This window comes from Caloenas nicobarica, chromosome 1 (assembly GCF_036013445.1).
Source record: "Caloenas nicobarica isolate bCalNic1 chromosome 1, bCalNic1.hap1, whole genome shotgun sequence".
In the NCBI taxonomy this organism is placed as follows: Eukaryota; Metazoa; Chordata; class Aves; order Columbiformes; family Columbidae; genus Caloenas; species Caloenas nicobarica.
In genome coordinates, this window is record NC_088245.1 from 85,738,261 (window position 1) to 85,761,088 (window position 22,828).

General features: G+C 39.5%; 1 protein-coding gene across 2 annotated transcripts in view; it reads right to left on the reverse strand.

Annotated features, from left to right (window-relative positions):
* TSPAN9 (tetraspanin 9) overlaps positions 1-22,828 on the reverse strand; it is a 166,719-nt gene that overhangs the window by 120,138 nt on the left and 23,753 nt on the right. The window contains exon 2 of one of the 2 annotated variants that reach the window (XM_065641062.1): positions 7,110-7,251. The exons of the other annotated variant lie outside the window; for it this stretch is intronic. The gene's annotated coding sequence lies outside the window, so the exon portion shown is untranslated. The remainder of the gene's footprint in view (positions 1-7,109; positions 7,252-22,828) is intronic. 2 annotated transcript variants of the gene reach the window in all.

The following is a 22,828-nucleotide window of genomic DNA, read 5'->3' on the forward strand; positions in this document are numbered from 1 at the left end:
AGTGCTCGCAGAGTTAAAATGCATTGTTTAAAGTGATCTCCCTACAACTTCTAGGTCAAGAAACACAAGCTAAAAATGCACTTTTAGAATTTATTATTGTGAACATTAGCCATATCCAATGCAATTTTCAACCAATAGCCTTCAACACCAGGTGGAAGAGGGCTGAGCATTCTTGTCTTGAATGGAGCATACAAAAGTCATGTGGTCAACAAGTCACAGACTGCTGAAGAAAGCAGGTCCCTCTGACTAGTAAAAGTAAGAAAAAGAAAGGTCCCTCTGAGATAGTCACAACGACATTTATTTTTTAAAAAAATCAGATTTCCCTTAACTCAAAATGTGCTGAGCATTACTCATGTACTGGGCAACAACACCTGCAGCCCTCAGGGCTTCCTAGAGCCTCATAAGCATTTCCATCTAGGATCTCTTTGACTTACAGGATCAAAGGTAAGTATCAAAAGTTGTCATTTAAATTGCTCATTGCAGCCTTTATATTAGTAAACACCCTGTAGTGTAGGACCTCCTTCCTGACAACACAGAAAGGACACATACAGTCCTCACCAGTGGGGAATTCCAAGAGCCCTAAAGTGGAGGAACATTCTTAAGCTTTCACAATGAAGCCATGCTGAATCCAACAAACACTCTCTCTGGGCCACCTGGCAAGATCCTGCAGCCACTCTGCTCACTCTCAGCTACTGAAGTAAATGAGAATTTCATGAAGCTGTATTTGCCACTACTATGTCTTCTTGACAAGTTTGCAGATGATACAAAATAAAGAAGAGCGGTTGATACACCAGATGATTGGGTCAACATTCACAGGGGATCTTGACAGGCTGGTGAACAGGCTGACAGGAACCTCGTGAAAATTGACAAAGGGAAATGGCAAAGTCTTGCACCTGAAGAGGAATAAGCCTATGCACCAATATACACTGGGGGCAGACCGACTGGAAAGCAGTTTTGCAAAAACAAACCTGGGGGTCTCAGTGGACAGCGGGTTGAACATGACCAAGAGACATGCCCTTGAGGCAAAGAAGGCCAACAGCATTCAAGGCTGTATTAAGAGCAACTTCATCAGCAGGACGAGGAAGGTGACCGTTCTCCTCTACTCAGCACTGGTAAGGCTGCATCTGGAGTACTACATCATGTGCTGGGCTCCCCAGCACAAGAAAAATATGGACATACTGAAGCAAGTCCAGTGAAGGGCCACAAATATGATTAAGGGAGTGGAACATCCTCCATATGAGGAGATGCTGTGAGATTCTGAATAAATGTAAGAAAAAACTATTTTATTCTAAGCATGATCAAACACTGGCACAGATTTCCCAGAAAGCTTGTGGAATGTCTATCCTTGGAGATGGGGACTGGACTAAAGGATGTCCAGAGGTCATTTCCATCCTCACTGATTCTGTGACAAACCCCAGACCAATACTGATGTCCAATACTGCACTCTGGCAAACCTTCAGCTTTGCAACTCTTGCCCTCAGGAAAGCATCCTAACTCCATGCATTATGCAGAGAACTAACACTGCAAAAGGAGATGCAACCTTTATTTCTTTGCAAAGGATTCAATAAAATAAACACGTCAAAAGAGAAAAATATCTGGAATTGGCAAAGTGTTGTGCAAATACTCTTGCCACTTTTTGACAGGGAAGAACAGAAGACAGGTCCAATCAGAAGTATTTTGCTTTAAACTGTCTTAGATTGCACAAAGTAAGATCACATTTGCACAACAGAATTCGCAATATGCATGCAGTGTAGAAATGAGACAAAATACAATTGTGTGTAACACTGAACACAGATGCTTTCAATGATCAGGTGTACAAAGAGTGTAGAAGCTCTGCATCGGCCATCACAGACATCCCATTACTTCATTTTATACATCCAAGGTCACACAGTTTCTTTTGGGACATAGATACACACATGTAGGCTACACATGCAGGTATATACCAACATGCCTCCTACCAACTATGACTGAAAGACCTGTTCTGTCCCCTCAAATAAGGTTCTCCTCCCCAGCAGTTTACTAAGTTAAATCTACAGGCATTGTCCTAGGAGTTTCAATTTATCTTGCAGATGCTCTCTCCACCCAGGTTATTATACATGCTTAAAACAAAAAAAAATCTAAACACTATGTCTGAGGAACTAAGACCTGTGATAAAGAGAACCAGAGGGAACTAGTCATGTGGACCACGAATGTGGCAAAAGGAGCACTAAAATTAACATTTATTTCAGGCCATTTTATGGGACCTGCAGTCTCTACTGTGCATGTGAAAATCCTGATGGTTTGCTCAAGGTCTCTTCTACCCACAAATGATTTAATAAGAATTATGTAGATATGAAGGACAAGACAGAAAGATACAAATACGTCAGAAATCCAAGTTGATCCTTGGGTCCAAATTAAGATGCACTGCCAGGCTTGCAAAAGGAGTCCAGCAGAGACTTAGTAATTGCAAGAGACTGTAAGGAAAAAGCAAGGGCATTGCCAGCATTTCCTTGGGAAGCCAAGATAAATGCAAAACAGTTACGAGAAATGAAGACAGTGGCCACAAAGAACTTCACAAAAGCATTTGATTCAAAACACACACATTTGCACAAACCTAAAAATCAGCTGGGGAAAGAAAAAAAACACCCACACAAAACACATATACATAGATAGATGAAAAATATTTAAATGGACACTGGTTTCATAACTGCGAATTGTTTTTTAGGAAAAATCACCTAATATATGATACAACTGTGACAGCCAATGAGTGACATGGCACTAAAACTGCTAAAAGACTCTGTCATAAATATGCTCGGATCCAGTGTTAAATCAAATACTGATAAGGCTAACTAGAGTGCAAAGGCATTTGAAAAGCAGAGCATGAGAACAAAAAGGCTCAACTATTTTCTGCCAGTAAGTCTACAAATCTCACCCTTCAATATTTCTGCATCTTACGTGTGCCTCTTACCAAAGAATTCAGCCTTCCAGCATCCTAAGGTGTAAGTACTGCTTTTGCTGCAGATCACCTAACAATAATATACATGCAAAGCACACAAATGACATTCCCTTAGCACAGAAGGGGCTAATGGGAAATGCGGTATTTAGAGATGATGAAATTCTAACAGCTGCAGCACACTGGAGGGTAGAGAGAAATGGGATAGGGATTGGGGTACTGGAAGACTGGAGCCAAACTAACAGCTGGATTAAAACATCTTAAGATGAGAGGTATGTGTGGAGTTCCCACACCCTCTTCATCCCTCTTGTATTTTACCAGTTTCAGGAAAAAAAAAAGTAGCGCATAAATAAATAACCTAGAATTGTTCTCATCAACCCTATCAGGTCATCATTCACCATATTCATGAATCTTCTTTATATAAGCACTTACAAACACTGATGAGAAGCACTACAAAAAACCCTTAACAGAAAAATAAATGCAAAGATGACCAGAGAGCCAAGCATCAATCACTGTCACATCCTACACAAAGAGGTTTTGCAGCTACCCAGTAGTTAAGAATTCTCAAATAAGAGTCATGCGAAAAGAGAAATTAGGAAAAAAAAAAAAATTCCCCTGCTCTGTGTTGGAATGATTGGTATCCAAAGGCTGGTGACTACTGATTCACCTTCCTGTAGATGGGACAGTTTGGTTATGTGACAACCAAACACATACACAGGAAACCAGAAAGGCAATGTCAGGTGGTGGAAACCCCAATAACAGCTTATGCAACTCTTTTCAGGACCATCACAGGAGAATGATCAAACCCTCAAAGGCTTTTATGTACACTTAAACACACATGTGCACAAGGCCACAAGGAGTCCCCAAAACTCAGCTGGAAAAAACAGAGCCCCAGCCCCCCTCTAGGGCTGTCCCAGAAGAATCATCAGCCCCATTGCCCAGGTGTGATGCCCACCAGATGAATCGCCTGGAGATGCTCTCTCAGACTAAGAGGGATTCCCAGGAGTATGGGACACATTACAGGATGTAGAGGAAGACCATTTTGGGATTGTACAAGAATGATTATAGGATGTTCAGGGAATGAAGCAAAGGCACAGGAAGGGAGACATCCAGATTATTTGGGAGAAAGAAGCAGAGAAAATAGAGGGACAAGAAGGTAAAATGGGCCAGTCGTGTAAATAAGGTTGTCTTCTGGAGCACGGCTACAGATCATAGAGCCCACCTGTCTGTGGTGCAAGCAAGTGCAGTGACTGTGTAATTGCTAGTAACTATCAAGCCACACTAGCTAGCAACTACCTGCCGACTAAGCAAGTAGTTCCGCTAAGTGGCTTGGCGGACAGGTATGTGTGTGCCTCAGAGAGAGGCAACTGGTGGAATTGGCACCTGGAGAAATCAGAGTGGTCTTGTCCAACTTCTGGAGAGACTCAGGTCTGTCTGGAAGTCAACTGGAAGACCTGCTAGTGGACGAAGCCTATGTCCAAGGCTAACTACTGGGGGATCCACAGTGCAGGGGGCACAGGGGTGGGCAACTGTCTGTGTGTGCCTGTGAGTGAGGGGGTCTATACCAACAACAGAAGTAGGGCTGCAGCCTTGGAGGACTCCTGTGTTCAGATTCCAGCAACCATGGAGATTGGGATTTGGGGGCCAGCTACAGAGTAGACAGTGTCTAAACCCAGGTACTGGGGGGATCCACACTGCATACATGTATGTATTTTCCACTAACAAAGCAATTCAGGTCAGCCACAGAAAGCTGATCAGGATGAGACCACTGGTTCTGTTTGCATTTGTGCAAGTGCTAAGTGTTTCTGTGTTGATCTGTGTGACTGACCATTTACCATACATACTTGTTTGTGTGTGCCCCTTCCTGGGAATACATGTCCAGCCTCACTAGCAGTTGCACCTGGAGACACAGAGCTGCAGCAGCCGCATCTCTATAAGGTTACCAGATCTGTCGGTCCCCTAATAATGACCAGGCTTCCTAGATTTCCCTACAGAAAGCAGCAGAAAGAAGTCCAAATACAGGCACCGCACAGCAAGCAGTGACCATTATGGGTTCACACGCTTCCTGCAGTTCTGACAGGGTCATCAAGAAATCACAGGCAAATAACTAGTTGCTCTTTTCTGCCTTGTCAAAACAAAAGCCAAGAAACAGCTCTTACCTTGACAAGGAGACAATTCAAATGTTTATGTCACCTGCAAATTCCAATGTGTTTCCAGTGTGCCCATTCGACAACATATTTAAGTAGGAACAGAGGAAACCATCATCTACTGGCAGGAGGGTAGGAATGGGTAGAAGATGAAAGAATCAACTCCATGGTTACTTCCATAAGATTCAATGTGCAATACTAAGCAGTATCAGTGAATGACCACAATTCCTTATGTGCACCAGTACATACATCCAGTGTTACACTGTGTTGGAAGATTTATGGTTGTACTGTATGCTTTGAAACTGCAGGTACGTCTTTAAATTCTAGCAAAAGTAGGTGGGGTGGGAAGAGAGTAGAGATTCTGGTTCTGGTTTCCAGGGCAGTGAAAAATAAGCTTGAAAGAGTGAGTTTTAATGGCAAGTAAAACAGAGGCAAAATAGCTTTAAAATAAAAAAGGATGAGTGGCAGAGAGAATGGATGAAGCTTTAATGTATCCCCGATCCCCTTATTTGCCATCTCTGCTTCCCTCATTTTGTACTCATACCAATCTTGCTTCCACTGTACTGCTATTTTGAACTTCTAGTGTAGAAGGACAAATAACCTAAGTAAACTAAGTATATAAAAGAAACTAATCCCTTTAAAGGCATTCTTCACATGGTACAAAACCAAAAGAAACTGGTTTGGGTTTTTTTTCCCCATCTATTCCTTATTTTCACATTATACTTATATGAGCTTTATAGTGGACCAAGAAAGAGCAAAGAAAGAAGGCTTCCAGGAGGCCATCTTTAAACACATTAGTGGTAATTATTTTGTGATTTTACATTTGCTTTCTATTGAATTGATTCTTCTCATGCATGCTTATACACTAAGAAAAACAGGCTGCAACTGGAGTAGCAGCAGACACATTTGCTTTTTATTCTGAAAGGACCATGATTAGAGTAATGCATGCATATTTCTCATCACCACTCCTTTTATGTTTTAATTACATTTAATTAATTTTCAGACTATGCTGTCCTGTCCTATTTATATACATATATATACTTATGCTACATGAACAGAGACAACATCCCTTTATGTTGCTCTGCATCCTGGACACTTCCATGCTCTTGATCAAACAATGAGCTGGCAGGAAAGGGAGCAGATCTTAACTCACTAAAGAAAGAGTTCAGTGAGACATGAAAATGCACAGTGGCATTTCTTTCCAATCTAAGGTTGTCAAAGTAAGGCTCCAAATGAGCCACTGTCTCACACAATACAGTTTTGTTCAGTGTTTATTGGTTTTCTGTGGGGCAATTTCTGCTTTCTTCTTATTAATGCAAACGGTACACCAAAATGCTTTATGTCATTAGGTAACAGAAGACAAAAGCAAGAGGCACAGGCGGAGGATACGTCTCAGCTAAGCCTGGATATAAGAAGGGAATACACTGAAATGGCAGACACAGATTTCAGCAGTGCAGAGGCAGCAGCTGTTGCCCTGACAGCAATTAGACTGAGCTGGGAATTTGAGGAAGGGAAACAATAGAGCACTGAAAGAACACAAGGCAAAGGGAGACAGAGACCTTTCTGAATCAGCAGGTTATTACAGCTTTTAGAGGTGGGGGAAATAAAGCAAAGTAATTCTCAAAAGAATGTCAGAATCTTATTTGTAGAGACAAAAGCTCCTTCAAAAGCTGTTAAATCATGGTGATGATGCATTACATGAAACAAAAGCAGAAAATGTTGAAGCTACTACCTTTTACTCCTTTGTTTCATGTGGGCACCCTTTTTCTGCATACTGGCCACACAAAGTTATAATAGAAAAACACAATCCCTAGTAACTGGCTGCATGAGAGTGAATTTCATTTTGTCAAGTTCACTACTTCTTACAAGCAGTATCCCATCTATCAGATGGGAATACTGAAGCAGAGGCTGATAAAACTACCATTCAAACATCACCAAGTGGTTTAAAGAACCAGGAACAGAATTCCCCCACTCCCCCAATTATATCCTTTTGCACTGGGTCACAGCTGCCTTAGACAGCCAACACACACCTTATCGGCCCAGGCTCCTAGTAAAATGCTCTTCAAAGACCGCTGACCATTCTTCTCCCTCTTCCTTTACTGTCAGTTCCAGGAGTTTTCTGATGTAACAGGCACTTTCAAGACACCCAAATGAGAGTCAGTTGACCACCATCTGGAAGGCAATCAGAAACTCACTCTAGCACATGAATATGAATCAGAACATGAAATCCACTTTTGTTCTGCAGTGGGATAGGAATGCACATCTGTTACTACATCTCATTTCAGAAAGGCATTAGAAACTTGACATTCATGACCACTACAAGCACATTCTTAAACTCTGCCCTGTTCAGGTCTTCAGTGGCAACTGGCCAGGCCCTTGGTGGTTAGGACCACTATGCATAAAATATATCAGATGGCATGTTACCTTTTGTCATTTCTGGGAACTGGATTAAGTATGAGGACTGTTGCAACACTTCATCTTGGTCCCATTGCCCTCCTACCTCAAATGGAGATGGAGCATTAGTCTGTAGTCCTACAGAGATGTAGCCAACAGATAAAACACATCCCAGCCTGCACTGCATCACTCTGTTTCTAGTGGCTCTGAGTTACGGAATATGGAATGACGCTCCACAGCAGAAAAATAAACATAATGCAGCATGTCACTAAAAAGAAATACCCCTAAACAATAATTCCTTGCTGCCTCACCTTTCAAATCAAGGAGGTACTGCTTAGCACTTACACATTAGCAAAATTCTTGGTAGAAGCGGCAATAGCCTAGGTCTTGCACATATTTAATTATTAAAAACAAGACTATTAAAAAACTAGGAAGACAAGCAGTAGCCAGGTGAACAGCAAATAAGCTTTTATTTAGAAGTTATACCTTCAAACAAAGGCACGTGGGTTAACAGTTCCAGTAAGAAACCACAGCATATTGGCTGCAGGAGATTTTTCAACCTCTTCTCTCCGTTGCAACAGGGACTTCTCAAGTAGCTATGTCAGGTCATTTAGTACCACTAATGTTTTGGAATACCACATCTAGAACAGGAATGGTAATAAACACCCTTCCTTATAATGTATTTTGGGATCTTCAGTCCTACACAACAGCAAAGCTTCTGTCCTTCTGCTGTCTAGGAATTAAAGCTCACTTAGTCTACAGGGATGAGTGAATAGACCACAGTAGAAAATAGGGGGAAAAAATGAAAGGTTTAAGCACTTTTTCCCTCCCAGCTGTTTGACCACCACATTTGCATTGCCTTTTTTTTTTTTTCTTCTTTCTTTCAAGAACATCTTGGCAGGTCCCTGTTCCAACTGTACTGAAGCTGATGCAACATCTTGGTTGCAGACAAACAGTTGGAAGTTTTGAGCCAATGAAAACAGTGATGTACATGTACACTGTGTGTCGGAGAACCAGCCACATAGAGATTATGGGAATCACACAGAATCACAGAATGTTAGGGATTGGAAGGGACCTCGAAAGATCATCTAGTCCAATCCCCCTGCCAGAGCAGGAACACCTAGGTGAGGTTACACAGGAAGGCGTCCAGGCGGGTTTTGAATGTCTCCAGAGAAGGAGAATCCACAATCCCCCTGGGCAGCCTGTTCCAGTGTTCCGTCACCCTCACTGAGAAGAAGTTTCTTCTCACATTTAAGTGGAACCTCTTGTGTTCCAGCTTGAACCCATTACCCCTTGTCTTACTGTTGGTTGTCACCGAGAAGAGCCTGGCTCCATCCTCGTGACACCCACCCTTTATATATTTATAAACATTGACGAGGTCACCTCTCAGTCTCCTCTTCTCCAAGCTAAAGAGACCCAGCTCCCTCAGCCTTTCCTCATAAGGGAGATGCTCCACTCCCTTAATCATCTTTGTGGCCCTGCGCTGGACTCTCTCCAGCAGTTCCCTGTCCTTCTTGAACTGAGGGGCCCAGAACTGGACACAATATTCCAGATGAGGTCTCACCAGGGCAGAATAGAGGGGAAGGAGAACCTCTCTGGACCTACTAACCACTCCCCTTCTAATACACCCCAGGATGCCATTGGCCTTCTTGGCCACAAGGGCACAGTGCTGGCTCATGGTCATCCTGCTGTCCCCCAGGACCCCCAGGTCCCTTTCCCCTACACTGCTCTCTAATAGGTCATTCCCCAACCTGTACTGGAACCTGGGGTTGTTCCTGCCCAGATGCAAGACTCTACATTTCCCCTTGTTATACTTCATTAAATTTTTCCCCGCCCAACTCTCCAGCCTGTCCAGATCTCGCTGGATGGCAGCACAGCCCTCTGGCGTGTCAGCCACTCCTCCCAGCTTGGTGACCCCTTTGGGCAGAGGGCGGATTTACATAAGGAAGAAAAATATAATACTACAGTTTAAATCAAGATCTCAACAGCATCCCTTTTTGATTGTCAGGGACTATTTACACTACAGACTTTCTCCACTTCTGCAGCTCCTTTCTGCAGTTACCCCTCAAGTTATTTAATCTCCACTGAGCCTGAGTTCAGTTCTGGTTTCAGTTCAATAGAAAATTCATTTACAAAACATATCTTGGATGCCTTGATGTCAACATTTTTTTTTTAAAATGTGGATAGTCTCACACTGTGTGTGCAAGGGTATTTCCTGAAGCAGTGTGCATTTAAACACCAGATTGAGATGCTGGACTGTAACTGCCACACAGGATTGAGAGGCAGACTGTACCTGACACACAAAGCAACTATGACTGCACCAAGCCACATCATGTCACACAGTCTCAACAGCTACAGTCTCTACTGCTAGCTCAAGGATCTCCACTTAGAGCTGTATTGTGCAGAACAGATTCAGCCTTCCAGGTACCAACCATATTCAAGCCACAGCCTTTGCCCAGAATACCATTTACCAATGCTTACAGAAACAAGGAAAGGCAAGAAGCTGAAAGCAAGGCTAGAGCTCTAATGAGTACTACTGACTGAATGGGCAAGAGTCCAGCACTGACCAGAAAGCTCGACTAAAGCAAGTATTGCAACCTATAGGCCAATGAAGGCTTGGGGTCCTTCGCCTACACTTCGGTTTTGCCAGTATAGACGCGCTGTCTGCCTCAATTCCATCCTTATGTTGACACAGGTTGGAAATTTATACTGTGTCATCACATCAGCAAAATTCAACTTGCCAATCCATAGCTTTCAACTTAATGAACTGATTCAAACTGCAACTCCAACAGGAAGCTTACTGATATATCTCTACAAACAAAAAGGCAGTATATTAAATAATCTGTAATACTGAGCTCCTGCACGGCTATTACTGCCTATCTGCAGTTCATTTACAGCATTGTGCCTTTTTTTTTTTTTTTGCAACACTTAGCATTCCAATTTGTTTTCCATGATACTGAATTTAAAAGCTCCCACTTCTTGCACACCAGTTTCTGAAGCATAATTCACCTGGTTGGCACAGTTACACTGAAGTAACTTACAGACATTTCACCAAATTACATATTTTCCTGCCTGCACAAACCTCCTGTTTTTCCTGTTTACTTGTAGAAACCTCAGGTTCTTCTACCGTAAAGAGATCCCTTTCTTTCCAATCTCATATCTTCTGAGAAGTTCTGATTTTGAGTTCTCTCTCAGGCTGCCTTATACAGTTGAATAATTAGCACTCCCTGCTTCTTTTATCATCCACATAACTTTCAGTCTTACTTATCTGTTTTAGAGTTAACTTATCTATCCTATGAACTTTAAAAATGTGAATTTTAAACATTCAAGAAACCAAGTGATGAAGAATGGCAAGACTGCAATCTAATTGTGAAGAAAATCCAAAGAAAGTTTTACAAGTGACATGTAACATTGGTAATATGATCTGGGCCATCCACAGAAAAACTTGCTAACACTCAGCCACCTCTTTTCCCTGACCCAGACACGACAGTATTGGGAAGAAGCCTATTTAATGATTTACAATTTGTTACTAAGAAAGCTGGTGCCTAGTCAGTGCAGAACTACTCTAAATAAAACCACTGGGAAAAAAAAATAAAAAATAAAAACAACACCACACACATACACCAAAACCACAACAGCACTGGATATGATAGCTGGCACTCAGCAGATCCACTGAGTAAGAAATGCACCTCTCCAGCAAAAGTGAGGCCTTTTCATACTTCTGTTAAAAGGGTTAAACGCATCCCCAGACATACTGCTTTCCCCGGATATCTGATGGAGCTTAGACGTATCAGAGGCAGCTCACTGGTCCATCTTCAAACCCAGCTGGTTCTTCATGGGATAATTTTAGTTACTATTTGTTTTATTAATATATAAAGGCAATTGCCTTTAATACTGTATAGGTAGAATGTGACAACTACCACACTATCATATTTAGCGAAGATTTCTTGTTCATAAATTATTGCAGCACATTATCCAAATTCAAAACCTATTCAATAAATAAGTTTTTTAAATTCTGATACCTTAAAAAACCCCCCACAACTAACTTAAAAGAAAACTGTCTCTCCTCCTTTGCAACTCTTTTATGGTCCTCCTTTCCTTCCGTCCAGCTACACACAACAGTAAATGAAAGAAACTAGTATATGCCATTTTAACCAAAACCAGCACTCCTACTACTTTCTAACCTTCCCTTGTCAATCCAGTTTTCTGAAGGTCTGCGCATCTTTCCACACAATACCAGAAACAGCTACAATAAAGTTGCCCATCTGGATCATCTATTACAGAAAGTATTGGTTTGCTATTACCTACCAGAAGGGTATGCTCTAATGGATGTGCATGATTTAAAAAAAAAAAAATGAAGAGCAACTTGAAACCGGAATTAATCATACAAACCACATGATAAGTGTGTTGTCATTACCACTTAAAAGAATTAATCCTGTCTGCAATTCCTAACCTAAAGATATGTAAATCAGTTTTAGGTCAGTCCACTCATCTAACGAAAACAAGAGTGATTGCAAAACACCTAATCAGAGAGACCGACCTTGCAGCTTTAGACATTCTGAAGCCTGCGCAATTAGTTGAGATTTGGTTTAACACATATCTCAAGACTGTTGGAGAAAGTGTCCTTTAGCTGAATGTTGCTCATTATATGCTAAAATGATTATATAACCAGTATGCAAGTGTGTAACCAATTGGTTCTCTAGGACTGAGTTGTGATAAGATTTTGTATATAATGGCTGCTACCTTTCTTTCTGGTATGCTGGCTTTGTTCCAGCATCCGGGCTTGCACAACTCTGTAATAAACAATATCTCATCTCTGTGTGCTACAATTTGGCTTCTTTTGCACACTGGGTATCAGAACCCTGTTTTGGGGACAATAACTACATTCTGACAAAATCTGCCCTAAATTATCAATATAATCAAATTGATAAATGTTCTTCACAATGGAAAAAGTATTACCAAGTAAGAAAAACTTGCCTCCCCAGCTAATACTTATTCTCAACAATTATCTAGGTTTGATACAATACATATAAGGTGAGGCAAACATTCCCATTATGGGGGAACTTCTATACGATTCCTTAGAAACAAAACTCAGAAACACATAGTGACTTTTTACAAAAACATACTGAAGATATTGCTGTTCCTTAAATGCACTACAGAAAGTAAACATTCTAAATATCTTAGAAGGACCGACTGTGCAAAAAGCCCAATTAAATATTGCTGGTGATTTTGTAGCAATTATCAAGACTTTATTCGATTTTTTAAAACAAGTTTCAATTAAAGTTTCAGGATACGGGGCTTAGAGAGTAAGTAAAACAATTTTATAAAAGGCTGATTTAATTAACTTGTCTTGACGCCTTTTCTTCCCACAAACTGGTCCTGCTGCTTGTCTTTGCTCTCTAATCCAACTGAGCTTGTATTCTGTAACTCAGAAGTGGCTTTTTTTTTTTTAATTTGCTTAGCACTTTCTTCTTTTTTTTGTTACACCCAAAGCCTGCAAGCATTAGCAGCCTTCCTGTCCTACTACAGCGCTAACTATAGACAACAAATCCCTTTTTTTGCATACTGTATTATGATGCAAAGTAAAGGCCAATTCCTAGGAAATCCTGCATTTATCTTTGGAATAAATTCTAAAGAAAAGTACAGAGACCTTGTTTTAGCACCTTATGCTATGCTAATTGTGAGCTGAAACAACCTCCAGTTCCAAGGTGGTCCTTCCTGAAAGCATGGTAATTAGAAAGGGTCCTGATAGATCAACAGATAGGAGATAAAAGTATCGATTAATGGGCTGACTACAGGAAACATCAAGACACTGATCAAATGTATGTAGTAAAGGTGGGTGTCTTATCACTTGAGAAGCTTACAAAATGATGGCTGCAGGTTTAACATTTCTCATGCAGGTGTCTATTACTGCCAGTCCTGAAGAGCAAATTAGCAGCAGTCACTAAATATAGGGTTTTAAAATAGGGAATACAGCCTCCTCAAATCTCTAATAAAGGAACACAAATAACAGAATTGTCCCTAATCTGCTTTCCACCCACAATAATCGGAAAGTCAAGATTTCCACTGAGCTGTTTTCCTTTACCCCTTGAAGTTTACCTCCTATCTATAACTGTTCTCAAGCTCTTAGAGGCTTGCCTACCAAGGTAAGAGATTGCTAAATGATCTAGCTATCTAATTTGAAGCACAAGACTTCTGGACTCCTTCTAACGTTGGGGCAATAGAGGGTTTAAATCTGTGCAAATCAGGGCAACACAGTTCTGCACAATTAAAGAACGAGATGCCCAGCAGGCAGGGGAGAGGAAAGAACAGGGACAAAGCAAGGTATGCTTTGAGTTTGGTTTACATCTGCTCCAGGGAAATCGTGTACAGATCAGGAGAAAGTAGAGGAAGAAATGCCTATGCTGAATCAGCTATTCCTATAACATGCTCTTTACTCTTGACAACCAGGCATCCAAAAATTTAAAAAAAAAAAAAAAAAAAACCAACAAAAAACCACCACACTTATAAATTAGATAATGAGGTTCTTCTTCATCAAAAGTCAAAAATCATCATTGTGCCAAGAACATGCCTTTTTGTTAAAAAGGAAGTTTTGTTTTCAATAGAAACTAACTATTTGGGATGTCAGGATTTTCTATATTGTCAGTCTTCATGACTGCACTGAAATCTCATGATTTCTCCTAAAGGCTCAGCTCATGCAGTCCTGCAATGGCATAGGTTGCAAGTGTATTTCTACTCCAGATTCCAGAAATCATTGTTTCAAAGCCCTCTTTGTGAGATCAAAACCCAACAGAAAATAAGCCCTATTGATCTCACCTCAGAAATAGAAAATCTTTAATTTTAAGCTATTCCATCATGGAGGGCTGACTTATACTTTAGAAAATAGATGGTACAGAGTATTAAAAAACTTTTCCATCTTTAAAGCAAAGATATGTTTTATATGAGAATACCTATTCTCTAGAAAATAAGTTGAAAATTAATATGAAGTGTATCTAAACAAAAGTAATATAAAGCATGTCTAGACAAAACCTATTTCCTGTCCAACCCCTTCCAACCTATATCTCAAATACCTGCAGCCTCATACTGTCGTCGGAGGACAGACTGATGAAACTATATGTCCCAGAATTAGAATTACCATGGCTAGAAGCTGCACTGGATTTCCTAATGACCTGAAATCAGACTGTTAAAGAATTATAGCTGAAGCCACGGATGCTATATTATGCTCTGACGGCCAGTACTCACTTTCTTTCAAAAATGTTGGAACTTGGCTGAAATTTTTTTACTAGCTTCAGTATCTGTACTGCCCTCCAAATATGCTACAAAGCTGCAACCTATACAAATTATAGATACCACCACTTACTCCTGCCTGTCTTGTCCCAATAAAATGTCAGATGGAGGACTCCACAAAAAAGAGAAGGAGAAGAGAGAGAGGAGAGAGAGAGGAGAGAGAGAGGAGAATAAAAAATACAAGAACAGCTGAGAGTGAGATTATTTCCAGCAATATGCAATTTAGGTGAAGCCTTTGGGCTCCTGGCAAGCTGCCCATGAGAATGTTGCTTGAGCCAGCTTGAATACTTCTGATATATGGATGTTTACCAAAAGACAACAATTGCAGAGCACTGTATGGTCAAATTAATGGGACTAAACAATTTAAACAAGAGAAGAAAAAAAACAGTACTGGCCTTAAAATTTTACTAATTCTGTGAGTTGTCCTAGCTACGTCTGAGTTGTTAATGACCCTGAAAACAGTTTGAACTCTTAAGTGTTTACCAATTCCTGAGTAAATAATTCATTCAGCCTAATTCTTGGTTGAAATAAATACATAAATTGGAAATCTTAAAATTGTGCAAATGAAGCGATTTTGATTTCTTTTTGATGGCCTCAGACATCTAGACTAATAACAGATTACATAGACTTGCTGAAATGCCCATCAAAGTTTAAATGTTCCACATCTTAATTCTAAACTAGGTAGTCAGTTCTACAGAAAGGGGATGGTGGCAGGAAAACTCTCATAAAATAGCATCTGTTGTACTTGTAAAAGTTAATTGACATTTTCTTTTTTGTTTTCTCTTCCCCCCCGCCTCCATTTCCTTTCCCCTCTTCCTCTCCAATGGACTGAACCCTCCCAACAACTGCTGATGTGTAACAACTTGGCATTAGAGATAAATGAAAAGAAACTACCAAAAAGGGTTCTTAAAGACAGGTTCTTGATTTGTTTTGTTCGTGTCCACTACGAGTTCAGCACAGTCTAAATTCACTGGACACACATGGACGTTCTTTCTCACTCCTTGCAACCTTTCAACTCTAGCAAAAGGATGGGCTAGAGGTTAAGGCTGATAAAGGACATATACCACAAAATACGCTTTTACAGACTTTCAATAAAAACAATCTTGCTCTTAAAAAAAAAAGTCTTTAACAAAAACACTTTACCCATGCAGATATTTTGACCATCTCACCTGACCACTAAAGCAACTGACAGCACAGGATTTCACTTAGTAGCTCCTCTCTGACAATCATCACTTCTAGTTCAGTTTCTTGGAAAAGTGTTTTGGAAAGACTTAGAATCATAGAAGTTGGAAGGGACCACAATGATCATCTGGTCCAAACTTTCTTGGCAAAAGCACAGTCTAGACAAGATGGCCCAGAACCCTGTCCAGCTGAATCTTAAAAGTGTCCAATTTTGCATTAGTTACTTACAGTTAAGGATGCTCAAATCCATTTTGAACCAATACAATCACCAGAAATTCATAAAATCACTACAGGAAGCATTAGCGCATAAATCACACGCTACCCATCCCTATAATCATAACACTGTCTACATATCTCTTGGCTTATCTGTAAGAACAGAATGGCCCCCTTCAACATAAAAATACAGTTTAAACAGAGAGGTGCCACTGCCAATACTGTTCTGTTCCTCTAAAAACGTGTAATTTAAGTGTATTATAAAAATGCAAAAACCTACCTCTTGAAATACCTTCAAATACTTCTATGCTCACAGCTTCTAATACCATCTTTCTAGAAACCACTGAAAACAATTTTCATTATTAAAAAAATTTGTTTTCTTCCCATTCAAAATGTTTCACACAGTTTCGCTTCATTTTTTAAACCTGCAGTTAAAAAAATATCCCAGATATTTATTAAAGTCTAAGCGATTTCCTACAAGTAAGAAGACATGCAGGTCAGATTTTAAGCAATTGAATAGATACATTACAAGCAGATTTAGCTTCATACAGATGTAGCTATAGGAATACTTTAGGAACAGAGTCATATAGTACAGACGTGCTGATAGACAGCATCCTATCTCATGAAGAAGCAGGTAATATCTGAGTACTTTTGACACCAGCATTGCTACCACTGATTTCCCACATTGTTACATATGGGCAATACACTAAACAACTGTAACAGTGTTCATCTGTGAGAAGTTCATGCACTGTAAAAACAAGTTTTCTTGCAAACATTTCTTTTTGTTTTGTTTTGGTTGGTTGTTTTGGGGTTTGTTTGGGTTGTTTGTTTTTAACGTGGTTTATAATCATTGTATATGACCCAGAACATAAATCACTATGAGAGTGTTGGTTGTAGGAAGCTGTAACTAATCACAAGTCAAAGCTGTTCGAAAATAAAATGCTTGTAGTTTTGCCTCATTTTTAGTGACTTTATCGTGCAACAGATAAATCTACTGTGCACTTCTCCCTCTTCCCCCAAAAATCCTCTATAAAAATGAAATGTAATATTATGTCACTTGGCAATGTATCAGGATTTATTGCCTGTAAAAGGACAGCTAAAGGCTGTACCAGATGCTTCTTTATCAGAAAACTAAGAGAAACTGGAGCAAGACAGAGGAGGCTTTTATTATTGCTAAAGCTTCCATGTTTGTTCTCAGGAGCTTGACATCCTTAGGGAGGAGGAGACCATTACATCAGTTCCTCACAGATTTAATTAACTTATAAGGGGAATTTAAGCTATTCAGATCACTAGCCAAACCAGTGCAGTGATGCTGCAACAGATAGCAGTTGAATTCATTTTATACTGAAAGAAGCACAGGGGGCAAACAAGCAGTACCTAGTTTCTGCTGCAAAACTCTTCCACTGGGGGAGTGTTTCTCAACTTGTGATTTTCCAGACATCATGGGACTATGGAGGAAAGTTCATATATTTCACTCCCAGGACCTCCTCAATGACACAACTGAAAAATGGCTATTGCTCTGCTGACCCCACCCCACCCAGACAGACTGCAGAGGAGCACAGAAAGATATCCAACATCTTTCTCAGACTGAACAGAGAGAAGATTAGAGGTGGAAGAGGGCCCATGCCATACCACACAACATTCTCATCAGCTTGATTTGTTTCACTCCTCCTTATTGCCTCAATCTACTCTGCATCATGCCACATGGCACAGTGGTGTGCTGGTAAGCAAAGCTCAAGCAAGATCAAAATTAAACCTCATGTTGTAGGAGAGGTAAATGGCAATGAATGGTGACACAATTTTCTATGTCAAAAACAATAAAGCTTTATACTTTTGGAAAAGGACTGTTTCCTTGAAATTCTCACACACAAGAGGAAGCTGTAATGGTCTATCAAAATACAAACTTAGATAAGAACTTTACCCCTCAGAGCACAAACTAACTGCTGCCAGGACATTGCATAACCAGGCAAAAAATGAAGAAATCTAATAAAAGAGGCTAGTCTCCAGTCACTCATATTTTAAATAGGAAAGTAGCAAGCAGAAAATACCAAAGCAAATTTTATTTATCTACTAGCTAGGACCTTCAAATATGAAACCTCAATATTAAAATACAGAAAGCATCTCATATGAAGTGATTTTTATTACAAGAGCCATGTCCAAAGAAGGATGGCCTATTAAACAGTCAAACACAGACTACTCTAAAATGTCATCAGAATAGCAGTGTCTGTCCACCAGGTCTATCCCCTACATACAGCCGCAGTTTCATCTATTAAATACAATGATAAAAATAGCCAATGAAGGTTTATCACTCCTTTTTGTCCTATGAAGGCAATGAAGTTGAGAGAAAGGGAGCAGAAGTCTAAGTCATCAAAATAATTTACAGCTGGTTTAATTTCTACACATCTACAAACAATGAGACTGCATAGTGAAAATTCAGGGCATAATCACAACCCAACAATTAAGCCTCACAGGAAGAAAATTTGGCCCTTGGCAACTTCTCTTCTATTGGTTATAATTAAACCCTACTATAATCTCTCAATTTGCAAGGCTAGCACTTAGGAGCAAAATAAAAATGCTACGGTTTTGCTTGTTTTAATTGGTTCCTTCTTGTGACTCAGAACTAATAAAAGAAAGAACACTGCTTCTCTACTACTGCATTTTTTCAGAATCACTTCTATGGAAACCCAGCTCTTCTGAAAGCAGTGCTATGGTACTGTCCAACAGCCAAGCAGCCCTGCACTTTGCAGAACCCCATATGAAAAAATTAAGCAAGCATCAATGATTTTCAAAATCTGTTCTATCAATCACAGTATGGTGAGAATGCTTATGTTAGATCCAAAACAGTCAAGGAGGTGTCAGATAATAAACATACTCTGCAACATAAAAAGGAAATAATGGGAGAAAACAAGAAAAGGCATAAAAACTGCAGCACTTTCAGGATATCACAACAAAAAGAGATAAAACCATTCTATTTTCAGTGACTCCAGCCCAGGCCTTTCTCTCCTCAAACCTGAGAAAACTGCAATACACAGTTTTGCATCCATATCAGAATCAGAAAACAAACCACACAGTCCACTGTATAGAACCAGCCTTTTTTTTTTTCTTTTTTTCCAAAATAATTATACATTTTTTCTGTTATTGCTCGTGCCTATAGCTACAGTATTTTAGATATTCTCTCCACCTCTGAAAGCTATAGAAATACTTTTGATAAAAATAGACAAGATTTTCTTATAACTAGACAATTCCAGAAGCTTATCTGGAAGGAGAAAGCAATGTCATCACTGTCACTATGAAATTGCTAGGGTGTAATATGTCCCTAAGAGAGGCATGGGTCCTTTTCAGATCACATAATTTGTAGAGAGTGAAACAAAATATTGGACACCAATTCAAGGAAAAAAAATCAGATAAATCCCTTACACTAATCTCAAGAAATAAAGAGTTCCCTTCTTACAGGTGTACTGATCCTATTTTGTTGCTTTTACAATCATTTAAAGTTCGTTTTGTACATTTAAAGTTCAAGTGCAAATAAACATTTGATCACTCAGCTGTTGTTCAACACATGGAATAAGCATGAGGGATTCAAAACAGGAAGAGAAAAACACACAAACAAAAACCCACCACACACGCACACAAACCACAACAACAAAAAGATAAATAAGCAACAGAATAGATTCTTATTTCACAGGCAAAAAACAAACAAAATCACATCAATCACAATATACCCTTGAATACTGTGTTTCACCGTGTAGTTCACCACACTTTCTTAATAAAAAATGAAATGTTTCCAATTTTAGTTTAAGCCAAGAAGAACTCCTGTGGCAATTTTCACATGAGCTCTGAAATATAATAAATTTTAATTGTTTTGACCTTTCATTTCTAAAGTCTTTATATTGGATTATGTTTTCTGATTCTTCAGACGGTAGAATATGCTCTCGAAGGACAGGAGTTGCCATTTTGAAGCTCTGCTAGGGAAAAAAGATGCCTTTGAAGCACAAAGTTTTAAAATTAGAAAAAAATTTTAAAAATTTAGAAAAAACCTAAAAAATTAACAGGAAGTGCTAGAAAATAAACTTTTACTTTCTTGAGAAAAATTAACAGTAGAGATCTTTGATACATTCCCATCTCTGGCATCTCTCTCATTGTTTCTGAAACAAGGTAATTAAAAACACCTATCAAACCATACAGGATGTACAACCAGTACTTCCTTGACCGCTAATCAGTCTAACTGCATGATAGAGCTATAAGAGCACATAGAAAGCTAGAGAGTTAAAAGCTAGACTTTCAGATTTTAAAACGACTGAAAGAAATAAAGCAAATTAACTGCTGAATTGCTAAAAATAAACATCCTATAAAGGGCAGTTAACATAACTCCCGGTAATGAAAACTGAAAGTTGTTTTCCTGAAGTCGGTTTTCTGAAAGCACTGAAGTGTTTCAAGCGCCCTCTAGTGTTAAAGTTAATACAAAGGCTAGCCAAGAGTTGACAAATTAACTATTACAGTGTCTTGTTTGCCATAGTAAGCTAAAAATTTAAAAGGAGGTTTTCTTAAAGGAGCCAATTCTGTCTTTAAAATGAAGGTTTTCAAACTTCTTTGTAAGGTGTGATTCTGCCCCACAGCAGCTCGCTACATTAAATTATAAGAGGGTTTTTTTACTCAACTTCAGCCCAATATTTTTATGAAAACTGAAAACAATGCCCAAGGAAAAGTTCTGCTTGAAGCTAAAAAAGGAAGTTATTAGAATTTTAAAGAGAAAAAAATATCCATCGTCTATTCCCATAGCCCAAGCTGTAAGATAAGCAAACATTACAACTAAAGGAGAACAACTGGCCTTTATAATTCACTTTATTTAAAATAAGCTGTTAATATATTATAAGCACAGATGAAAAATTCTCCTTTTCCTCCTCAGGTCCCACATGTGAATTTTAATTTGAGTTTAACTAGCATTGCAGAACAAGGAAAGCTCAGAGAGGAAACTTCTCTGAAGGGCATTAAGTCCTTTACCAGCAAATTAAATGAAATCCTGAGCACCAATAACAAAATAAATATGCCAAAAAGTGAGGCTTTCCTAAGAATATTAGGTACTGATAGAAGAAATAGAAACGTTCTAACAGATAAGCTCTTAAGACAAGCTAAGGGGCTAAATAAAGGAAATGCAGATCAAGGATTTAGTGACTAGAAAAAAAAACACACCACCATGTCTGGATTGATACATCAAGCTCAACCTCAAGCTAAACCAGGGTTACTACCCTGTTTCCCCAAAAATCAGACAGGGTCTTATATTAATTTTTGCTCCAAAACTTATTACTCTTCTACATATATAGCTGCCTCAACACTATTTAAATCGACTTTTTAAATGAACTATAGCTAGGGCTTATTTTTGGTGAAACAGTACTCAAGGAGTGAGAGCCCAGTCTACAGCTGAATACAATGCACACAGATCAACAGAAATTGGCAGATTGATTATTAGCGGGTGGGTTGTTTGTACAAACTACAGAGCCTGTGACAGTGTAAATGCACTGGAACAGTGCTGCTCCTGATCTAATTAATCCTGCCGAGAGATAACGGTGATTAGCTCAGTTGTAGCCCTGTAATAACACATCTGCTTTGCTTTCAGGACTTAGGTAATATCTCCACATGATACCATAGGTGTACTACTTCGGTCAGCAATAGCCGAGGATTTTCTGAACACAGTGTCTGATATTGCATGTCTAGTAGTGTCTTTGCAAGATCAGCGATTGTATTTACTATAGCCTTCCAGCAGGTCTTGTCACATTGCCAAAGCCTGTATTACACCTAGTCCAGGCCTGCATTGGCAGGAAAGTGAGTAGGCTGGTTTGGAACAAGTAACCTTCTAGCTCTTAAACCAGGGAAGAAAAGGCTGGCAGGTCTATGACAGCAACCTCCTCAAAGCATAAGAACAATTTGTTCTACTACTCAGGAAAATAAGTATACATATAGGAGACTGGCTTGGGTAAATAAGGAACACAAGACTGGTTTTGAGTATCTCCCAAGATGGAGACTGTGCAGCCTCTCTGGGTCACATGTTCCAGTGTTTAACCATGCTCCCAGCAAAAAAAACCAAAACAAAAAAAACCCAACAACAACAAAAATAAAACCAACCAAACAAAACCAAAACAAACAAAAAACCAAACAAACAAAAACCAACCAAACAAACCACCAAAAACCCCAAACCCACAAACAAAAAAAAACCCCTGCAACACAACCAAAAAAACAAAAAATAAAATAAAAAAATTTATTATGTTGAGGTGGGATTTCATGTTTCAATTTGTGTCCATTGCCTCTTGTCCTGTCAGTAGGCAACAGAATCTGGCTCCCTCTTCTTTATTTTCCCTCCATCAGGTATTTATATACACACTGATAAAATTTTTTTCTCCCTTGAACCTTCTCTTCTCCAGGCAGAACTGTCCCACCTTTCACAGCATCTCCTCATATGAAAGATGGTCTAGTTCCTTAATCATTTTGTGGACTTTTGCTGGACTAGCTCAAATACATCCATACCCTTCCTTTGCTGAGGAGCCCACAACTGGGCACAGTACACCAGATTTGGTTACCAGTGCTGAGCAGAGAGGAAGGATTACCTTTCTCAGTCCTGAATGCCGTTGGCTGCTTCTGCCATGAGGGTGCATTGCTGGCTTATGGTCAGTTTGTGGTC